Source organism: Haliotis rufescens, unplaced genomic scaffold (genome assembly GCF_023055435.1).
Source record: "Haliotis rufescens isolate VD_foot unplaced genomic scaffold, xgHalRufe1.0.p SCAF_14, whole genome shotgun sequence".
In the NCBI taxonomy this organism is placed as follows: domain Eukaryota; kingdom Metazoa; phylum Mollusca; class Gastropoda; order Lepetellida; family Haliotidae; genus Haliotis; species Haliotis rufescens.
In genome coordinates, this window is record NW_025963824.1 from 17,863,639 (window position 1) to 17,886,183 (window position 22,545).

Here is a 22,545-nt window from a genome sequence, read left to right on the forward strand (position 1 = left end):
ATATAATGGAGGGTCGTTCTTGTTTATGCTGAATCGATAGGAACTGCGCGCATGAACGCGCTAAAGTTCGAGCAAAACTGTTGGAAGTCTCGTCTTATATGAGCGAGGAAAAGCAAGTGCGATTTCTCATTTAGCTTTCAGTCTTTTTACGTGATGAACATTCATTACACAAAGTCATTTTACGAGCTCGTACCAGGCAGCATTTAACTCAGATTTTGTAAGACTCATTAATGCTCATATTGAAATACTTGACGTGGCTGTACCAGATTTTGATGTGGGTAAAAGTGATATCTTGGAATCAGATGAGTTGTCTGGAAATGATACAGATTTGGTGGAACTCTCTCAACACGTAGAAGCAAGTATTCCCCAGGCCATACAAATTCCCGTTACAACTCATAACATTGATGACGCAGATAGTATTTGGAATTCCTAACCGTTTAGCAAGCCTGTGTCAGAGCAAGATCTTCAAAGTCTTAATTGTAATTCGGCTTTTTCTCAGAACACAGAAAACAAGAGTAGATAGGCCGTCAACGTCTCCCAAGCGCGGGTCAAGGAAAGACAATCCCATGGGTTACGTGATGACGTCGTGTTAAACCCCGACAGTATTGCTCTTTCGCATCGTGAAACAGATATTAGTAAAAACTCTCATGCGTTTCTTGGTGCAAATACGAAACCTAAAGGGCGAAAAATATCGGTGAAATACGTTATATGAACTGATCGCGATCGCCTCATCGCAATACTATCGCCGAAGACATGATATCGAGATTAACGTTAACGAGTCTGCTTATTTCAAGGGGATGAGAAACGTCTTGGATGCTCGCATGAAGTCATTAGCCTTAAGCAGGGTATTGGCATTTAGAAAAGACAGGCAAATGTTGTTTCTGTCAGAAATCATGGTAGTTTTATAGTGTTAACACAAATACAGAATTTGGGATCTTCCGCCTCTGGTCCTGCTATCTCAACTTCGAAAACGTTGACATCCACTGCCTCTACATCGGCTGAGGCAATGTTGACACCTACAGCAGTGACCCGTGAAGATCCGGGGTAGTATGGGTCTTCAGCAACCCATGCTTGCTGTAAAAGGCGACTATGCTTGTCGTAAAAGGCGACTAACGGGATCGGGTTGTCAGGATATCAATCACCGGATAGTCTGGTCTAGACTCGATTATTTTCAGACCGCCGTGCGTAAAACAACAAACCAACCAACCAACCTACAGCGGTTCTGGATGAAACGTCAACTCTCGCAGTAACTGAAACAACTACAGCCGAGAGTGCAGCACAAAAATCCATGAAACTCGTATTACCAGATTGGGCAACTTTGCCGTCGTCTTTCTGAAATAAATTTATTTCTAATGTGTCTCCGTTTCATTTACCTCAGATGTCAGAAATCATTTCAATTTCTTTATTTAACGTACTGAGGAGGCCACAGGCCTATAGTACAATCATGATTACAGGAGCAGTTGGTACAATCATATAATTTCCAAACTTGATTTTCTTTGTATAAAAGCATGATATATGTACATAGAAAGATTTCTTATGGTTTCAATGTTGCTAGTGGTCAGTAATAGTTTAAACTTAAATGTACAATGGTTATGTCAGAAATCATGGTAGTTTTATAGTGTTAACACATATACAGGACGGTTCTTGTTTTGGGAGTCAAGCGCCCTTTTTAAATACTGTAACAGAATTTCAGTTATATCACGACGGCATATTTCATTTCAGAAGAAAAACCTGCAAAACCAGGTTATGTGTTGCAGGGTAACGTGCGAACGTCGACTGGTACATGCAAACCAATGGTGAGCGTAGTTCCTTAACTGATTGAGCGGGTGCGTTTCTACGTTTTGTCTATCAAAGATCACAAACACGGTTCGACTGACATGATCGGGTAATGGAGTTTAGAACTATTGGAGGTTGAACATTAGTTGATAACTATTGGAGGGTGAACATTAGCTGTTAACAATTGGAGGGTGAACATTAGCTGTTAACTATTGGAGGGTGAACATTAGCTGTTAACTACTGGAGAGTTTATCTGCAATACACGGACTACTGGAGGATTACAGTATGAATGTGCATGACCAAGTTCACACAAACATTCATGTGACTTTGTTTTAAACTACGCATATAGCTAAAGGAAATAATCGCTCAATGCGCAATAGTTTAATCTTACTAAATATAGACCGGTTAACTTTAGCGAAAGGAGATATACACTCTTCGAAAAAAGAAACGCACAGGTAGATTTGTAGTAAATGTATTGTACCTAATAAAGTCGATATATATAATTTAATATGATAGATACAAATATGAAATTTTGGAGTCCGATAGTCACATGTTGTCGTTGTACAAAGTTATTGAACTGTCCATTGTCATGTCACTTGAGGCCACAAGGGTGCGCTGAACTCAGTGTCTTGTGTGACCGCCCTTGGCAGCAATCACGGCTCTGCACGTCACCAGCTATCAATATACAAAACAGAATAATACATCAAGATGGCAGTTTCCATATAACGATTAAGTATTTCTAAGCAACTTAAAGATACATATATCCAGATATTGTACATATCTTTAAGTTGCTTAGAAATACTTAATCGTTACATGGAAACTGCCATCTTGATGTATTATACTGTATTGTATATTGACAGCTTGTGATTAATTGTTACCAGGTGGCTCCAGCTGGGGTAGCAGACGACACACTTTCCATCAGTGGGGGACAGGGTAAAACAATGTTACAATATGTGCAGGCTGGTCATCATTGAACTCTAGTCTCGCCAGTCTAAGATGTATTGAAAAAACACAATTAATTCTCAAACTTATCTAATGTTAATTCAACAATTTATCATATACTTAGCAGTGGGATATTCTGTTCATAATCTCTCATAATTGTATTGAATGGTTCTGTACATTCTATCAATGTTTATTTGTACAAAGCTGTTTATGTATATACAGAAGTGAGACACTAATGAATTATTGTATGTCTGTCTACAATGTATACCGTACACACAGATGCTCCACTTTGAACTCCTTGTTTTCTTTAAATACCGCAATCTGAAACACTATAAAGTGGTATTTAGGTAGATATAATACTAGTCTATAGATGTAAACACAGTTGATGATACATCTGTGATGTTAAAGTTGATTTTGACAGCCCGGGCTAAGTCGGACCCAACACAAGCCAAACACTTCTGATAGAGACTATGTTGAGAATGTAGAGGGAAACGGGCTTCACTCTGAGCACTGTGAACTACCGCAATATGAGACAATTAAGTGGTATATAATTAGATATAATACTAGTCTTTAGATATAAAGAATGTTTAGTTACTAACACGTGTCGTGTCAGCCCTATGACATTCGAAGAATATCCAGTTCCAGAAAACATCCTGTTTTGGTTTAACTTAAATTAGTAAAGGTTAATTAGGGATGCCCAACACGTTAATTAATGAACAAAGAGTAGTCAAAGCACTGTCGTTTCCTGCCCAGGACATCACGACCCTACACGCTAAGGTCGGTGAGAAACCTCCTCATCAAAGAAAACACACAGTCATGACACTGACTTTTCTACGAGGACTCATGGTATGTAGTCATAATTATCAGTTTATTACATTGTTGAAGATGCATTTTGATTCAAACTCAATAAATGAGCAAAACTATACGTTTGTGGACATTTGAGATCTGCCGTGATATGCACGTTTCGTTTTATTATTCTGCAATCCATTTTTAGTATTACCCGCTGGCCCGGCCCGGCCCGACGAGCCGAGAAATTCCAGCCTAGTTCGGCAAAGGTGGGAACTGGACTTTTACAATCACCTTACTCCCTTGCCTCGGGAAGATGCATGAAGAAGTTCATTGTTGAAATAACTATACCTGTACCTGGTGCAATGACGAGGGTGGGGTTCATGTTCACTAGACACTAAACACTAGACACGCTTATTAGACGGGAATCGGATGGTCATAACTGCTGGTAAGTATTTAGAGCACCGGCGATCAAATATAAAGATCAACTTTTAACTGTATGCACGATGTCATTGTATCTCGTTGGTCTTCACATCATCGACACAGCTCCTGATATGTGTATCTGTAAGACCCGTCTATTGTAACCAAGTACATAAGACCCGTCTATTGTAAACAAGTACATAAGGCCCGTCTATTGTAACCAAGCACATAAAACCCGTCCATTGTAACCAAGCACATAAGACCCGTCTATTGTAACCAAGTACATGAGACCCGTTTATTGTAACCAAGTACATAAGAACCGTTTATTGTAACTAAGTACATCGGACCGTCTATTGTAATCAAGTACAACAGACCCGTCTATTGTAATCAAGTACCCCAGACCCGTATATTGTAATCAAGTACATCGGACCCGTCTATTGTAACCAAGTACTTAAGACCCATCTATTGAAACCAAGTACATAAGACCTGTCTATTGTAACTAAGTACTAAAGACCCGTCTATTGAAACCAAGTACATAAGACCCGTCTATTGTAATCAGGTACATAAGACCCGTCTATTGTAACCAAGTACATCGGACCGTCTATTGTTACCAAGCACAACATTCCCGTCTATTGTAACCAAGTACATAAAACCCGTCTATTGTAAACAAACACAACAGACACGTCTATTGTAAACAAGCACAACAGACCCGTCTATTGTAACCAAGCACAACAGACCCGTCTATTGTAAACAAGCACAACAGACCCGTCTATTGTAACCAAGGACATCATAACCGTCTATTGTAACCAAGTACATCAGACTCGTCTATTGTAACCAAGTACATAAGACCCGTCTATTGTAACCAAGCACATAAAACCCGTCTATTGTAACCAAGAACATCAGTCCCGTCTATTGTAACGAAGTAGATCAGATCCGTCTATTGTAACCAAGTTACATCAGACCCGTCTATTGTAATCAAGTACAACAGACCCGTCTATTGTAACCAAGTACAACAGACCCGTCTATTGTAATCAAGTACAACAGACCCGTCTATTGTAATCGAGTACAACAGACCCGTCTATTGTAACCAAGTACAACAGACCCGTCTATTGTAATCAAGTACAACAGACCCGTCTATTGTAATCGAGTTCAACAGACCCGTCTATTGTAATCGAGAACATCAGACCCGTCTCTTGTAACCAAGTACAATAGACCCGTCTATTGCAATCGAGTACAACAGACCCGTCTATTGCAATCGAGTACAACAGACCCGTCTATTGTAATCGAGTACAGCAGACCCGTCTATTGTAATCAAGTACAACAGACCCGTCTATTGCAATCAAGTACAACAGACCCGTCTATTGTAATCAAGTACAACAGACCCGTCTATTGTAATCAAGTACAACAGACCCGTGTTGAAAAAGGCGTATGTTGTGAACAGATGTAAAATATAGAGTAGTTTCAGTACATGGGGAATGTGTAGTTGGTGCGGATCTGAAGAAATGGGGGAATAGTAACGTCAAGGTATCAGCGCTGCTCAATCGTGTCAGCCCTGACTGACTCGGACTGCGAGGGAACACACGAACCCTGCCGTCAGGCGCTAATTACTCTGTTATTAACATAAACGGTCTAGCATAAATATTTAAGCTCACGTCACGAGTGGCAGAATGTAACTAGACACAGGTGGAAGTGATCTCTGTTGGTTTACTGAATATATATACCACGCGGGACACACGCTCAAAAAGAATATACAGCGACAAATTAAGAGTCGGCGATTCTCTTTAAGCCAGCAACTTATCCGCAGTGTCGGCCTGTATCATTACATGTGGACTCACATTCACAAAAACAAGTCAGTACTTTTACCATCAAAACACTTTCTTAAATCAGTGTAGAGAAAACGAAGGAGATCCTTTGTAATCTGAGTAGAAGAGTAGACATTCCCCTAGAGTGACTGATGTATTAAACTCCCCACACCCCTGCTGATGGGCGTCTATGTACATAATTACAAGCGTGATTGCTGCGATAGCAATTTGTTTGATAAGGCAACAGTACGTCGGAGTTATCACAACCCTCAATAATGTAGTGATTATCGCCTGATTACACAGATTACCTGCATGTCATCGATAGCGTGAACCCCCGCCAGTGATAGAAGATCCCCCTTCCAAACACCATGATAGCGTCAACTGCTTGACCCCCCCCCGCCACAAACACCACGATAGCGTCTAATGCCTGACCCCACCCACTTCCTACCCCATGTTAGCGTCTACTGCCTGGCCCCACCTACTTCCTACCCCATCTTAGCGTCTACTGCCTGGCCCCACCTACTTCCTACCCCATCTTAGCGTCTACTGCCTGGCCCCACCCACTTCCTACCCCATCTTAGCGTCTACTGCCTGACCCCACCCACTTCCTACCCCATCTTAGCGTCTACTGCCTGACTCCACCCACTTCCTACCCCATCTTAGCGTCTACTGCCTGGCCCCACCCACTTCCCACCCCATCTTAGCGTCTACTGCCTGGCCCCACCCACTTCCTACCCCATCTTAGCGTCTACTGCCTGACTCCACCCACTTCCTACCCCATCTTAGCGTCTACTGCCTGGCCCCACCCACTTCCTACCCCATCTTAGCGTCTACTGCCTGGCCCCACCCACTTCCTACCCCATCTTAGCGTCTACTGCCTGACCCCACCCACTTCCTACCCCATCTTAGCGTCTACTGCCTGACTCCACCCACTTCCTACCCCATCTTAGCGTCTACTGCCTGACTCCACCCACTTCCTACCCCATCTTAGCGTCTACTGCCTGACTCCACCCACTTCCTACCCCATCTTAGCGTCTACTGCCTGGCCCCACCCACTTCCTACCCCATCTTAGCGTCTACTGCCTGACTCCACCCACTTCCTACCCCATCTTAGCGTCTACTGCCTGACCCCACCCACTTCCTACCCCATCTTAGCGTCTACTGCCTGACCCCACCCACTTCCTACCCCATCTTAGCGTCTACTGCCTGGCCCCACCCACTTCCTACCCCATCTTAGCGTCTACTGCCTGGCCCCACCCACTTCCTACCCCATCTTAGCGTCTACTGACTGAAAAAGCCCCAACCCCAACCCCCACCTCTCCCACGAGTAACAGCCGTCTCCCCAGCGAGTCGGCCATTGTGTGTACAGAGCCTTTTGGGAGGTGCTCTGTGTGTATAACATTCACTTAAGTCGTTAAACATGTATATATGATATATTTATACCAACGATTCTCCATTGCCAGAAAAAACAAATACGTGATGTTATAAAGTTTGATGGCCTTAGCCTATATGTATATAAATAGTTCGTACAGCATTTATTAGAAATGATAGACATGAACGTATATAGACATTCATGAACTGTCTTGACACATGAAATATTTAACTACGTGTTATTAAGGCCACGAAATACACAGTTGACGTTCTATATCCCTATCACCGCTTCGTGATATCAGATACCGCTTAAGATATCTACAAATGAGGATATGAAACATACACGCCTTTGATGACGGCACAGTGTGGGTCAACTACCCACTGTGTCATCTGAGGGACACGGACATTCCACCTCCAGGTAAAAAACAAGCACACAGTATACCTCCACCATTCACGTCCCCGCCACTGACGTGCAGTCAAGGCACTCCATGGCGTGCCGCTACGACACCTCAAGCTCTCGTCTTGAAAGCCAAACGTATGATAAAGTATCAGCTAGCTGGCTACAAGTACGTGGCTATGGTTATATGAAGCTATTAAACCCTATGACATGGCTAGTGGGCAAGTACTGTGAAATCCTACACCTGCGTTTCTTGTAATTGACATTGTTTATGAGAGCGGCGTACTGCCACGCCGGGCTGACGCATAACGGTTTCGGCAATCAATGTCTTAGACGTGCATAGGGGTCTCACAAAACACAAGTCATTGTTAATTCAAGTAGTTGTACAACATACACCCACTGTCATTTTGGCTCTCACTGATCGCCTGAACATCGCAGATAATCTATGCTGTGTAACTTTAGAGATACCGGCCGCTACAACTATTTGAATCTATCTTCACTTGCATACTGTCCTGACGCTGCAAGTACACACGACTTCATCACAATTGTGCGTCCACCTCCCCGTTCAGGGTTGTCTGCTGTATGGACATTGCAGACAAGACATACTATCGCAGTATAGATACAGCAGCCGTCTACATATCACAACTTTATAGGAATTGTTCAAAATAGTATTTCAGCTTTGATCATTAACTACAATGAAAATTCTCACCTGCAAACCTTGAATCTGGAGACTGATGTACCCGGCTGTAGGCTGGACTTGTTTCTGTGCCGGTATCCCGGAAGACAGGTGTGCTTTCAGCCGATATACCTACTTAGTAAGTAAATTCAACGCTTGTTTACACTCGGACCGCTAGAAATCACTGAGCGATAGGTAACACCGGCGAGAGGCGTTTGCAGACGAACGTGTTCGTTCTTGCAGGCCAGTTGTCAATTTGGATTTACCCAGCTAGATTACCTATCGACACGGAGCTGTGTTCGTTCCTTGGAGCCGATTGTTATTTTTAATTACTCTGATGAATCAAGGGATGTAAAGTTAGTGAAATTATCTCCGGTTTATGTTATTTTATGCCGCTGACATATATTAGTGTGCTGTTGGCGGAGAAAGTGTACGTAGGGATCTCGGTAATTAGATACGGCGACCTCAAGTCGGAAAATGAGACATCGAAAACTTAATAAAACAGTGAGGGCGAGGAATGTCGACACGACGTCATTGTTTACTCCGCCGCTGAAGGATCCCCGCAATATTCAGATATGTTCACACTAATAAGATATGCCTTAGTATTGACGAAGTCCGGACAAAGGCGCCTCAGTGAATATTGCATGACCTCTGAATCACAAGAACCTCTCGTGGTATAAAAAATACAGTTATTGATCCGTATCTTATTAAATGGATATGTGTGATATACCGCTACTACGTCCCAGGGAACATCGCCCCTCACATGCCACACGCCGTAGCACGGTAGACTGTGCACAGTGATTGTTGGTGAACTCGTTGTGTCTTCATGTGACTTCTCTTTGTTTTACGAGGATCAGCTGAGAGAGGCGGGAGGTCCCACCGGTCAGTCACGGAGATTTTGACCAAACATGTTTCGTTTAAAGTGACGTAGTTACAAAGATCTGCTCCAGTAGTTTTTACATATGTTCGCCGGAACACTGACACGATCTTACAACAGAACAGCCAGTCAGTATAAGCCAACAGATAGGTTGTGTGCAGTTGAGGTCACGGTCACTCCAGCACCTTACCACATATCACATTTTGATAATTCAAGCTCATAATTAATTTGCGGTTAGAAAAAGCAATATATTTATGATTCAGTGTTAAGCTTGTAAATTCCCCCGTTCTATATACGCTTATCAATGTGGCCTGTATAACGCCGCAGAAACAGGGACATCTACTCTTGTCGTTGTCGGAAACTGCTTCTTCAAAGGTGGATAATCTCTAACTAGCTCATGACACTACCTCGTGGCCGCTGTACGCACGTGATCCTTTCTGTTCACTGAGGGACCGACGATTAATATTCTTTTATACTGTTTCCAGTATTTCCTTGAGTAAATTACATTTCTCCCCCCGCCCCTCCCCCGACCTGCATGGCTGTATTGTGTCACGCCTCCCTACTGATGAAGGTGTCTTTGTTCAGCATTACACGATATGCAGGTTTTGAATCTAAAATCACCAAACATACATGCAATGACATAAGCTGTCACAATTATCAATATTCGAGAAACTGTGATTACTATAAGCAGAAACACACACTTCCCCGACCAGGAATACAAATGTGTATTTTAAGATGGTTTGAATACTGTGAGGGGTAAACGCACATGACCAGCTGTGCATCCTCAATTTAGCAAAATCTTGAACTGTGTTCAAATATTTCCAAGTCAATTCTTTAATCTGTGGCAATATGTCGCCATGACCCGCCACAACGGCAAATAGAAGAGTGGGTTATGCACAACAGACAACAGACACGTATGTGAAAAGCTAATTTCCCGTCATTCCCGGTGTATCATCAGCACGTAATCGCCACCTCGGACATCTAGACTGACAACGCCCGCCGCAGTCGCCGTGGTCACTACACAACAGACGACAGATTGCCAACTGTTTGTCGTTACTGACACCTGTGTTAAATATTTGATATATGACCCCTGGCCTTCGTCGAGATACGAACAAATATAGGAAGACCCCAGCATTTGCTGGCTTCAAGTGTGAGCATCTAGAAGTGTCGACATCGTGTCCAGGTCAAGTGTGTGTAAATGTGTGTAATATATGACACGCAACAATCCACTTCTCATACTTTCATAACATATTCCAAATTTCTGTTATAGTCCGTTTGCTGCAAAATCGTATCGATGAAATGCAATATAAATATATATCCTACAGCAACAATTCATCTTAAATGGCATAAAGTTAATTATTTGTCCATACAAACTCGTCGCCATAATTTCCGACATTGCCATAAGGGGGAGAAAAAGTTGTTTAACAAACTTTCATGTAATTGTTGGTGGTTTAACGCATGTTGTTACAAGGGGGCTTGCACTGTAAACTGAACAGCCCTACATTCCCACGTGGAATTCGCGTGTCAGGTCAACCTACTACTATCTTCTCTGTTATAAAATCTTGTCAAATGAAACATCTAAATCTGAAGCGATTTTTGCGATAGTAGTTGTTGAACGGAATATACAATGGGAATCTGTAAAATATTCTCAAAGCAATGCCATTGTTATTTCTATTCAGCTAATTTCAAATGCAAATAAAATAAAAAGAACGAGCTCAGTATATCATTACAATACGGTACATGATTTCGCGTTTAGGATCATTGCAAGACGGAGGGGGTGCACTGGATCATGCGATCATTATTTCAGTTGACAGCATGTGACAGTGGCAATGAAAATATTTCAGAACACAGGTTTTGATATCATCCCTGTGTTGCATGATGCCCTTCAGCTGTTATGTTTGTTGCGCAGACCCCCTTACAACAACGGGCGGGCGTTAAACCACCAACAATTAAATGACAACGTGTTGCCTACACTTAACGACAGTGTCCGACATTGGGGTGACGAGTTGATATGGACAAATAAATAACTTTCATGTCATTCTTTGGGATTTATATCTATTTTGCATTTCAGCGGTACGATATTGCAGCAAACGGACTATAGGTGAAGGTAGATGTTGGTGGGTAGGTGGAACACGTCTTTGCATTAGCTGGATACATAGATTAATGTAGCATGCGGAAACACGGAGCAGACAGGACGTTATGAAGTATACTCCAATATAATCAGTCTACGTGCGTTAGGTATATGTGGAGGTCGATTATTGCTATAACAAAATATCTACATTTTCAGACTAACACGTCATAACAAGCAAGTTATTTAGCACTAATACGTATATAGGGGTTTGGGAATCCTGGAGGTCTGGTTAATGAGACTCTTACAAAGGTCACAAAGGAATGTCTGGGTACACCCTGGCCCTGCCGTCAGCTCGACGTTGCATGCATCTGGACACATCACTGAACCAAACAGTTCTCCACTGCCGGCGGGGCCACACGGCGTGCTTGACACCTCTCACATCACCGTTCACATTGTAGTTGCGTCAAAACAATGCCCCAACCTGAGACCTGCCCTGGGTGACGTCTGGTCGGACAACCTTCACAATCCTGGAACTGCTGCCGGTGTAGAGGAGGAGGACGATGCACCGTAACCTGGCTTCAGTTGACTGTGACGGTGTAGTTCCGCTGTGCTTCATATATCCGTTAGTCGTCACCGTAACAGTTGCTGATAACCTACCCAGGACGTTTCACACGGGCCCCGTGGTGTTCGTGTGGTGTTCCATTTCTGTAGTGTTACTATTCTGCATTTGGTGGTTGCTGCGTTTTGATGATTCAAAAGTCAATCATCGTTTGTTCAAGGGACGACCTCAAGCCACAAGTACCCACGTGTGACAAAAGTTGTTGCGGGAGACTATTTTACAGATCAGTTCTTTGTTAAAACTGCACAGTGGATAAACATGGACAAGTTACTAAACGTTTTGTTATTAGGTATTTATCTTTAGAGAATTGGTGATTAATAAGGGAATAATTTCATTCTTAAAAATAAAACTCATTTTGACGATTCCAACAATAACAATATTAATTTGGTACCAAATGACATCATATTCATGCTCAGTATACCGTTTATGCGTTATTATTTTTCATTATGTAAATCCGTATATCCAATTCATTTGTTTTTGTACAGTGTATAGATTTGGAATGTTGAGGTGTAATCTGTTTACAAGTGCTGAATCCCCCACCTTCCGTTGTAATCAGACATGTGTTGGTTGTAATTCGTCAGGGCTGACGTCACTAGCTCCACAATCGGACTCATGTATTCGTTGAGGCACGGGGAAGATTTCAGTGTAGCGTCAAACATCATGTCGCTGTTCTTGATCTACCTGTCTCTCGTACAGGCCCTGAAACAAAAAACAAAAATATATATCTACATATAGTCACACGCAGACAGACACAGCACTACGGCCAGTCACAAGCAGACAGACACAGCACACAGCACTACGACCAATCACACGAAGACGGACACAGCACACAGCAACAGGGCCAGCCACACGCAGACAGACACAGCACACAGCACTATGGCCAGTCACACGAAGACAGACACAGCACACAGCAACAGGGCCAGTCACACGCAGACAGACACAGCACACAGCACTATGGCCAATCACACGAAGACGGACACAGCACACAGCAACAGGGCCAGTCACACGAAGACAGACACAGCACACAGCACTATGGCCAATCACACGAAGACGGACACAGCACACAGCAACAGGGCCAGTCACACGCAGACAGACACAGGATACAACACGAGGGCCAGTCACACTCAGACAGACACAACACACAGCACTAGGGCCCATCACACGCAGACAGACACAACACACAGCACTAGGGCCAGTCACACGCATACAGACACACGACACACAGTAACAGGGCAAGTCACACGCCGACAGAGACAACACACAGCACAAGGGCAAGTCAAACGCAGACAGACACAGCACACAGCAAAAAGGCCAGTCACATGCAGACAGACACAACACACAGCACGAGGGCAAGTCACATGCAGACAGATACAGCACACAACACAAGGGCAAGTCACACGCAGACAGACACAACACACAGCACAAGGGCAAGTCACACACAGACAGACACAGCACACATCACAAGGGCAAGTCACACGCAGACAGACACAGCACCAGGGCCTGTCACAGGCAGACACAACACACAGCACAAGGGCAAGTCACACGCAGATAGACACAACACACAGCACAAGGGCAAGTCACACACAGACAGACACAGCACACAGCACAAGGGCAAGTCACACACAGACAGACACAGCATACAACACTACGGCCAGTCACACGCAGACAGATACAGCACACAGCACAAGGGCAAGTCACACGCAGACGGACACAGCACACAACACTACGGCCAGTCACACGCAGACAGATACAGCACACAGCACACGGGCAAGTCACACGCAGACAGACACAGCACACAGCACAAGGACAAGTCACACACAGACAGACACAGCACAAGGGCCAGTCACATGCAGACAGACACAACACAAGGGCAAGTCACACACAGGCAGACACAGCACACAGCACACGGGCAAGTCACACGCAGACAGACACAGCACAAGGGCAAGTCACACACAGACAGACACAGCAAAAAGGCCAGTCACACGCAGACAGATACAGCACACAGCACAAGGGCAAGTCACACGCAGACGGACACAGCACATGGGCAAGTCACACGCAGACAGACACAGCACACAGCACAAGGGCAAGTCACACGCAGACAGACACAGCACACAACACTACGGCCAGTCACACGCAGACAGATACAGCACACAGCACAAGGGCAAGTCACACGCAGACAGATACAGCACAAGGGCAAGTCACACGCAGACAGACACAGCACACAACACTATGGCCAGTCACACGCAGACAGATACAGCACACAGCACACGGGCAAGTCACATGCAGACGGACACAGCACAAGGGCAAGTCACACGCAGACAGACACAGCACACAACACTACGGCCAGTCACACGCAGACAGATACAGCACACAGCACAAGGGCAAGTCACATGTAGACAGACACAGCACAAGGGCAAGTCACACGCAGACAGACACAGCACACAACACTACGGCCAGTCACACGCAGACAGATACAGCACACAGCACAAGGGCAAGTCACACGCAGACGGACACAGCACAAGGGCAAGTCACACGCAGACGGACACAGCACACAACGCTACGGCCAGTCACACGCAGACAGACACAGCACACAGCACAAGGACAAGTCACACACAGACAGACACAGCACAAGGGCCAGTCACATGCAGACAGACACAACACAAGGGCAAGTCACACACAGGCAGACACAGCACACAGCACACGGGCAAGTCACACGCAGACAGACACAGCACAAGGGCAAGTCACACACAGACAGACACAGCAAAAAGGCCAGTCACACGCAGACAGATACAGCACACAGCACAAGGGCAAGTCACACGCAGACGGACACAGCACATGGGCAAGTCACACGCAGACAGACACAGCACACAGCACAAGGGCAAGTCACACGCAGACAGACACAGCACACAACACTACGGCCAGTCACACGCAGACAGATACAGCACACAGCACAAGGGCAAGTCACACGCAGACAGATACAGCACAAGGGCAAGTCACACGCAGACAGACACAGCACACAACACTATGGCCAGTCACACGCAGACAGATACAGCACACAGCACACGGGCAAGTCACATGCAGACGGACACAGCACAAGGGCAAGTCACACGCAGACAGACACAGCACACAACACTACGGCCAGTCACACGCAGACAGATACAGCACACAGCACAAGGGCAAGTCACATGTAGACAGACACAGCACAAGGGCAAGTCACACGCAGACAGACACAGCACACAACACTACGGCCAGTCACACGCAGACAGATACAGCACACAGCACAAGGGCAAGTCACACGCAGACGGACACAGCACAAGGGCAAGTCACACGCAGACGGACACAGCACACAACGCTACGGCCAGTCACACGCAGACAGATACAGCACACAGCACACGGGCAAGTCACATGCAGACAGACACAGCACAAGGGCAAGTCACACGCAGACAGACACAGCACACAGCACAAGGGCAAGTCACACGCAGACAGACACAGCACACAACACTACGGCCAGTCACACGCAGACAGATACAGCACACAGCACAAGGGCAAGTCACACGCAGACAGACACAGCACACAACACTACGGCCAGTCACACGCAGACAGATACAGCACACAGCACACGGGCAAGTCACACGCAGACGGACACAGCACAAGGGCAAGTCACACGCAGACGGACACAGCACACAACGCTACGGCCAGTCACACGCAGACAGATACAGCACACAGCACACGGGCAAGTCACATGCAGACAGACACAGCACAAGGGCAAGTCACACGCAGACAGACACAGCACACAGCACAAGGGCAAGTCACACGCAGACAGACACAGCACACAACACTACGGCCAGTCACACGCAGACAGATACAGCACACAGCACAAGGGCAAGTCACACGCAGACAGACACAGCACACAGCACAAGGGCAAGTCACACGCAGACAGACACAGCACACAACACTACGGCCAGTCACACGCAGACAGATACAGCACACAGCACAAGGGCAAGTCACACGCAGACGGACACAGCACAAGGGCAAGTCACACGCAGACGGACACAGCACACAACACTACGGCCAGTCACACGCAGACAGATACAGCACACATCACACGGGCAAGTCACATGCAGACAGACACAGCACAAGGGCAAGTCACACGCAGACGGACACAGCACACAACACTACGGCCAGTCACACGCAGACAGATACAGCACACAGCACACGGGCAAGTCACATGCAGACAGACACAGCACAAGGGCAGGTCACACGCAGACAGACACAGCACACAACACTACGGCCAGTCACACGCAGACAGATACAGCACACAGCACAAGGGCAAGTCACACGCAGGCAGACACAGCACAAGGGCAAGTCACACGCAGACAGACACAGCACACAACACTACGGCCAGTCACACGCAGACAGATACAGCACACAGCACAAGGGCAAGTCACACGCAGACAGATACAGCACACAGCACAAGGGCAAGTCACACGCAGACAGACACAGCACACAACACTACGGCCAGTCACACGCAGACAGATACAGCACACAGCACAAGGGCAAGTCACATGCAGACGGACACAGCACAAGGGAAGTCACACGCAGATAGACACAGTACACAACACTACGGCCAGTCACACGCAGACAGATACAGCACACAGCACAAGGGCAAGTCACACGCAGACGGACACAGCACAAGGGCAAGTCACACGCAGACGGACACAGCACACAACACTACGGCCAGTCACACGCAGACAGATACAGCACACAGCACAAGGGCAAGTCACACGCAGACAGACACAGCACACAACACTACGGCCAGTCACACGCAGACAGATACAGCACACAGCACAAGGGCAAGTCACATGCAGACGGACACAGCACAAGGGCCAGTCACACGCAGACAGACACAGCACACAACACTAGGGCCAGTCACACGCAGACAGATACAGCACACAGCACAAGGGCAAGTCACACGCAGACAGACACAGCACAAGGGCAAGTCACACGCAGACAGATACAGCACACAACACTACGGCCAGTCACACGCAGACAGATACAGCACACAGCACAAGGGCAAGTCACACGCAGACAGATACAGCACACAGCACAAGGGCAAGTCACACGCAGACGGACACAGCACACAGCACAAGGGCAAGTCACACGCAGACAGATACAGCACACAGCACAAGGGCCAGTCACACGCAGACAGACACAGCACACAGCACAAGGGCAAGTCACACGCAGACAGATACAGCACACAGCACAAGGGCCAGTCACACGCAGACAGACACAGCACCAGGGCCTGTCACAGGCAGACACAACACACAGCACATCAAAGGCCATCGGCCCATATACAAGTTCAGATAAATACAGTGGGTGAGAATATACAGGTTGGGAGATACAACAAAAATTATAAAAATATAACATTCATTTAACAATCGGTGATAATCATGAGGACTTTCTAGGGTAAGGTAATTAAAAATCTGAATTTCCACTCAACATGTTATTTCGTTGTTCCATCCCATGTTTTACAAATAAAGACAGTTTTAACATTACGTCGGCATCATTCGAGGACAAAATAGAAACAAACGCTATTCTACTCATCTTAGATAAGAAACATTCTGGTATATATTTAGTACGTAGTTCTGCATAATAAGGACATTCAAAGATAAAATGTATTTCGTCTTCTATAGCAGAGTTACAGAATGGACAAATTCTTTGTATTCTTTCAAGTGATTCCGTCCATAATAAATCATAAGTTTTGACAAGCCAAGTCTGTATGATATATATACATTTCTTAGGTGACTATTTGTTAAAACTGATAGATATTTGTCTGGCTCTAATAAAGTCTTAAATGTTCTGTACAAATCATAACGTGAACTGTTTTCCAAGTTGCATTGCCACCCTTGATAGAACATATTTATTGCTATTTTACGAAAATCATTTAGAAATAAATGTTGATCAACAGATTGGTTAAGCCATATATACCTATATCCATGTGAGAATAATAGTGTCCTAATATGCGATACCCATGTAACCTTACCGATACTATCTAAATGAAAGAGCATGTTATAAGCTTTTTTCGGAAACCGATGTGCTGGCATACGGATGATATTAAACCAATATTTTAAACACTTTATTTGCGAATTAATGTAAAGTGGGTTTCTTCCACATTCTCCATATTATAGTATTTGGTGTTCCTATTCCAACGCGAAGAAACTTTAGGTGAATTCTTCCTAAACATTCATATCTTCGGTAACCCCACACTTCAGATCCATACAATAGAATTGGCTGTATTTGAGTATCAAATAATTTGAAAAATACTTTTGGAGTAATAACTCCAAGTTTATTTGTAACAGACATTATATAAAGTAAAGCTCGTTTCCCTCGCAGTGATAAGTCAGATACACATTTGTCCATATTCAGTGTTGAATTAAACATTATGCCGAGATACTTATAACCATTAACTACATTAATTTGTTGTCCATTTAAGTACCATCTTTCCTTAAAATTTAAAGGACACCCTTTTCTGAATACTATAATTTCTGTCTTATCTAAAGTTACAGATAAATTCCATTCCTTAGTATATTTATCTAATACATTCAACTGATTCTGTAGACCAATAACAGTGTCAGATAGTAAAATAACATCATCGGCAAAAAGGAGCATAAGAAGTTCAAGGATGTCAGGATACACCTGTATACCATGCTTACCGTTACTTGAGATTTCATAATATAATTCGCTAATGAAAAACGAAAATAACAGAGGACTCAATATACATCCCTGACGTAAACCAGATGGGCAATCGATAAAATCAGTAACACCATAATCACTACGTACACATGGCTTGATATTTGAATACATTGATTGTAGTATATTAAACATCTTCCCTTGTAGTCCAGCTTTTCTTAAACAACACCATAATTTATAACGATCAACTGTATCAAATGCCTTTTTAAAATCAATAAAAGCAACGTAAACCTTGTGTTTACGACGTGTTAGACATTTTTTAATTTCAGCATATAATGTAAAAATATGATCTATGGTTGAATAATTTTTTCTAAAACCAGCTTGAACTTCCGGTATCTTATCTCTCATATTCGCCCAGTTAGTAAGCCTGTTAATCAAAACAGAGGGAAATTTGTTCCCCAGAACACTCATTGATGAGATCCCCCTGTAGTTGTCAGGGTTTCTCGGATCGCCTTTTTTATGTAGAGGGACTATTTCTGAACAAGACCAACTGCTTTGAAATATTTCATTATCAAAGAGTTTGTTGAAACATTTATGGAGAAATGGCATTATATCCAATTGGGAACATTTAAACATTTCTATCAACACTTGATCGGGCCCGGCAGATTTTCCTTTTTTTAACTTATTTATTGATGATGTAATTTCATGTTCAGTTATCGTAGAATTTAGTATAAATGCATCAATATCTGTAAACTGATTAGAACTGAGTTCATTTTCATCTTCTAAGTGAGGAGAAAAAAAACATTGTCATTTGCAAAAATCTCTCTAAAATGGCAAAGCCATTCAGCTTTCTTTATATGATTCTTCTGTCTGGGTTTGTTTTGTAATGATCTTATCTGTTTCCAAAATTTAAAGCTAGATTGACTATTTATGCTTCTATGTAATCTTTCAACTGATTTCTTACGTGAAATGGATTTAAATTTTCTGCAACAAAATTTATAATGATTTCTTTGTCTACAGTACATAATTCTGTTAGCGACTGTTCTTTGTGTTCTAAAATTCCTTAGTGCCCTACGTGTTTCTCGTTTCGCTTGTCTACATTCTAGACTTAGTGGTGTTTGATTGGCAAATTGTGAATTATGTCGTATTGTCTTTTTCATGCAGCTAGCAGAGTCTAATACAATGTCGACAAAGTGGCTAATTGCGTTTTCAATAGCATTATCAATTTCTTTAAGGACCATTTCTTTGTTTTCAGTAATATTATATCTCAGGTTATCAAGACACAAACTGGAGTAATAATCATTCCATACAATATTCTCTGATGCTTGTGGATCCATACATGAATCATTGTTGCACCTATTACCCATATTTGCAATTTACACATCAATTCTAATGGAAAATGATCAGAATCAGATCGATCACCGACAGTGAACATATTGATAAACTGAAAAAAATCTGGTGAACTTACAAAATAATCGTTCACACAAGAGCCATGTTGGCTACAATAAGTAAATTCCCCATTAGTATCACCATATACACGTCCATTTACGATGTAAAGTTTAAAAACATAGCATAAATCCAACAACATTTGACCAAATCTATTTGCAACTGTATCCTGTGAAGTACGATCCTCAACAGGGTCATCCTCCTCCTCAGGGAAAGGGGCGGTATGATTGAAGCTATCATCATTATTGCTAATATCAGGGTTATTTCTCTCACCTGTTCATATCTCCACAGATTAAATTATATGAATGTGAAAACATTTCATCATTATCTATTAAGAATTCTTCTACTTTTACAATGTTACCATTGGTGTTTACATGATTATAATAAGGAGACCCCAATGTAGGGATATAGGTACATAACAAATTCACATTTTTGTCAATTCTAAATAAGTCTTTAGATAACGAGAGACCAATTATGTTGTCTCTTTCTGCTTGTATAACAGTCAGTCACACACAGACAGAAACAGCACACAGCAAAAAGGCCAGTCACATGCAGACAGATACAGCACACAACACAAGGGCCAGTCACACGCAGACAGACACAGCACACAATACAAGGGCCAGTCACACACAGACAGACACAGCACACAACACTAGAGCCACTCACACGCAGACAGACACAGCATACAACACTACGGCCAGTCACATGCAGACAGACACATCACACAACACAAGGGCCAGTCACACGCAGACAGATACAGCACACAACACAAGGGCCAGTCACACGCAGACAGACACAGCACACAGTACAAGGGCAAGTCACACGCAGACAGACACAACACACAGTACAAGGGCCAGTCACACACAGACAGACACAGCACACAACACAAGGGCCAGTCACACGCAGACAGACACAGCACACAACACAAGGGCCAGTCAAACACAGACGGACACAGCACACAACACAAGTGCCAGTCAAACACAGACGGACACAGCAAACAACACAAGGGCCAGTCACACGCAGACAGATACAGCACACAACACAAGGGCCAGTGAAACACAGACAGACACAGCACACAGTACAAGGGCCAGTCACACACAGACAGACACAGCACACAACACTAGGGCGAGTTACATGCAGACAGACACAGCACACAACACAAGGGCCAGTCAAACACAGACAGACACAGCACACAGTACAAGGGCCAGTCAAACACAGACAGACACAGCACACAACACAAGGGCCAGTCACACGCAGACAGACACAGCACACAACACAAGGGCCAGTCACACACAGACAGACACAACACACAGCACAAGGGCCAGTCACACGCAGACAGACACAGCACACAGTACAAGGGCCAGTCACACGCAGACAGATACAGCACACAGCACTAGGGCAAGTCACACACAGACAGACACAGCACACAGCACAAGGGCCAGTCACACGCAGACACACACAGCACACAGTACAAGGGCCAGTCACACGCAGACAGATACAGCACACAGCACTAGCGCAAGTCACACACAGACAGACACAACACACAACACTAGGGCAAGTCACACGCAGACAGACACAGCACACAGTACAAGGGCCAGTCACACGCAGACAGATACAGCACAAGGGCAAGTCACACACAGACAGACACAGCACAAGGGCCAGTCACACACAGACAGACACAGCACACAGCAAAAAGGCCAGTCACACACAGACAGACACAGCACTAAGCACGAGGGCCAGTCACAAGCAGACACACACAGCACGCAGCACTACGGCCAGTGACAAGCAGACAGACACAGCACTACGGCCGGTCACACGCAGACAGACACAGCACATATCACTAGGGCCAGCAACGTCACTTGAGCTAAACTTACAGTCGTGGCGTTTACTGTATTCTGCTAAAATGACTGTCGCCGTGTTTATTGAATTCACTTTTGCTTAACCGAGAGTCGTCCAGTTTACTTTATTGGGCTAAGCTAAGGGGCGTAGTGTTTATTTTGTTCACTTGAGCTAAACTCAGTCGATGTGTCTCCTTATTCACTTGAGCGGAATTTATAGTCTCTATGTTTACGTATTCACTTGAACTGAACTCACAATCTCTGTGTCTACTGAATTCACTGTTAGTCTCTGAATTGCCGTTAAAAGTGACACACATAAGACAGAGAATTTCTTGACGTAAACGTCTTTATTTGAGGAACACGTTTCAGGGTATGTTGGTAAGTTGGACATCCATAAACAATTTTTTCCTCTCTCTTATGTATTCACATGAGCTAAACTGACAGAGGCCATGTTTACTAATTCACTTGAGCTATACCTACAGCCACTGTGTATTATATATTAACTTTAGCTAAACTGACAGATGTCGTGTTTACTTATGCACTTGAGCTAAACTTACAGTCACTGTTTTCACTATAGTACCTTTAGCTGAACGTTTTATTGTATTGACTTGAGCTAAGCTTACAGTAGCCAGGGTCGACCACACCCAACTCATTTTATGACCGCATCACGGGAGCATCTGTTCCAGGGCGGTGCTGCGTCCATGTCCCCAGCTGGGAGACTCGGAGTCACATCACCCACAGTCGGGTAGTGTGGGGAAACAGTTTCTCGTTACTTATCACCTCGAACAGTGTCTGCTTGCTAACAATGTCCTTCTCGAACACTAATTCCTGATG

General features: G+C 44.4%; 1 protein-coding gene across 2 annotated transcripts in view; it reads right to left on the minus strand.

The window, feature by feature from the left end:
• LOC124124497 overlaps positions 1-8,411 on the minus strand; it is a 58,246-nt gene extending 49,835 nt beyond the window's left edge. The window contains exon 1 of one of the 2 annotated variants that reach the window (XM_048395090.1): positions 8,204-8,411. The gene's annotated coding sequence lies outside the window, so the exon portion shown is untranslated. The remainder of the gene's footprint in view (positions 1-8,203) is intronic. The other variant, XM_046487681.2, reaches the window with a different exon arrangement.
• Between the last annotated feature and the right edge of the window lie 14,134 nt (positions 8,412-22,545).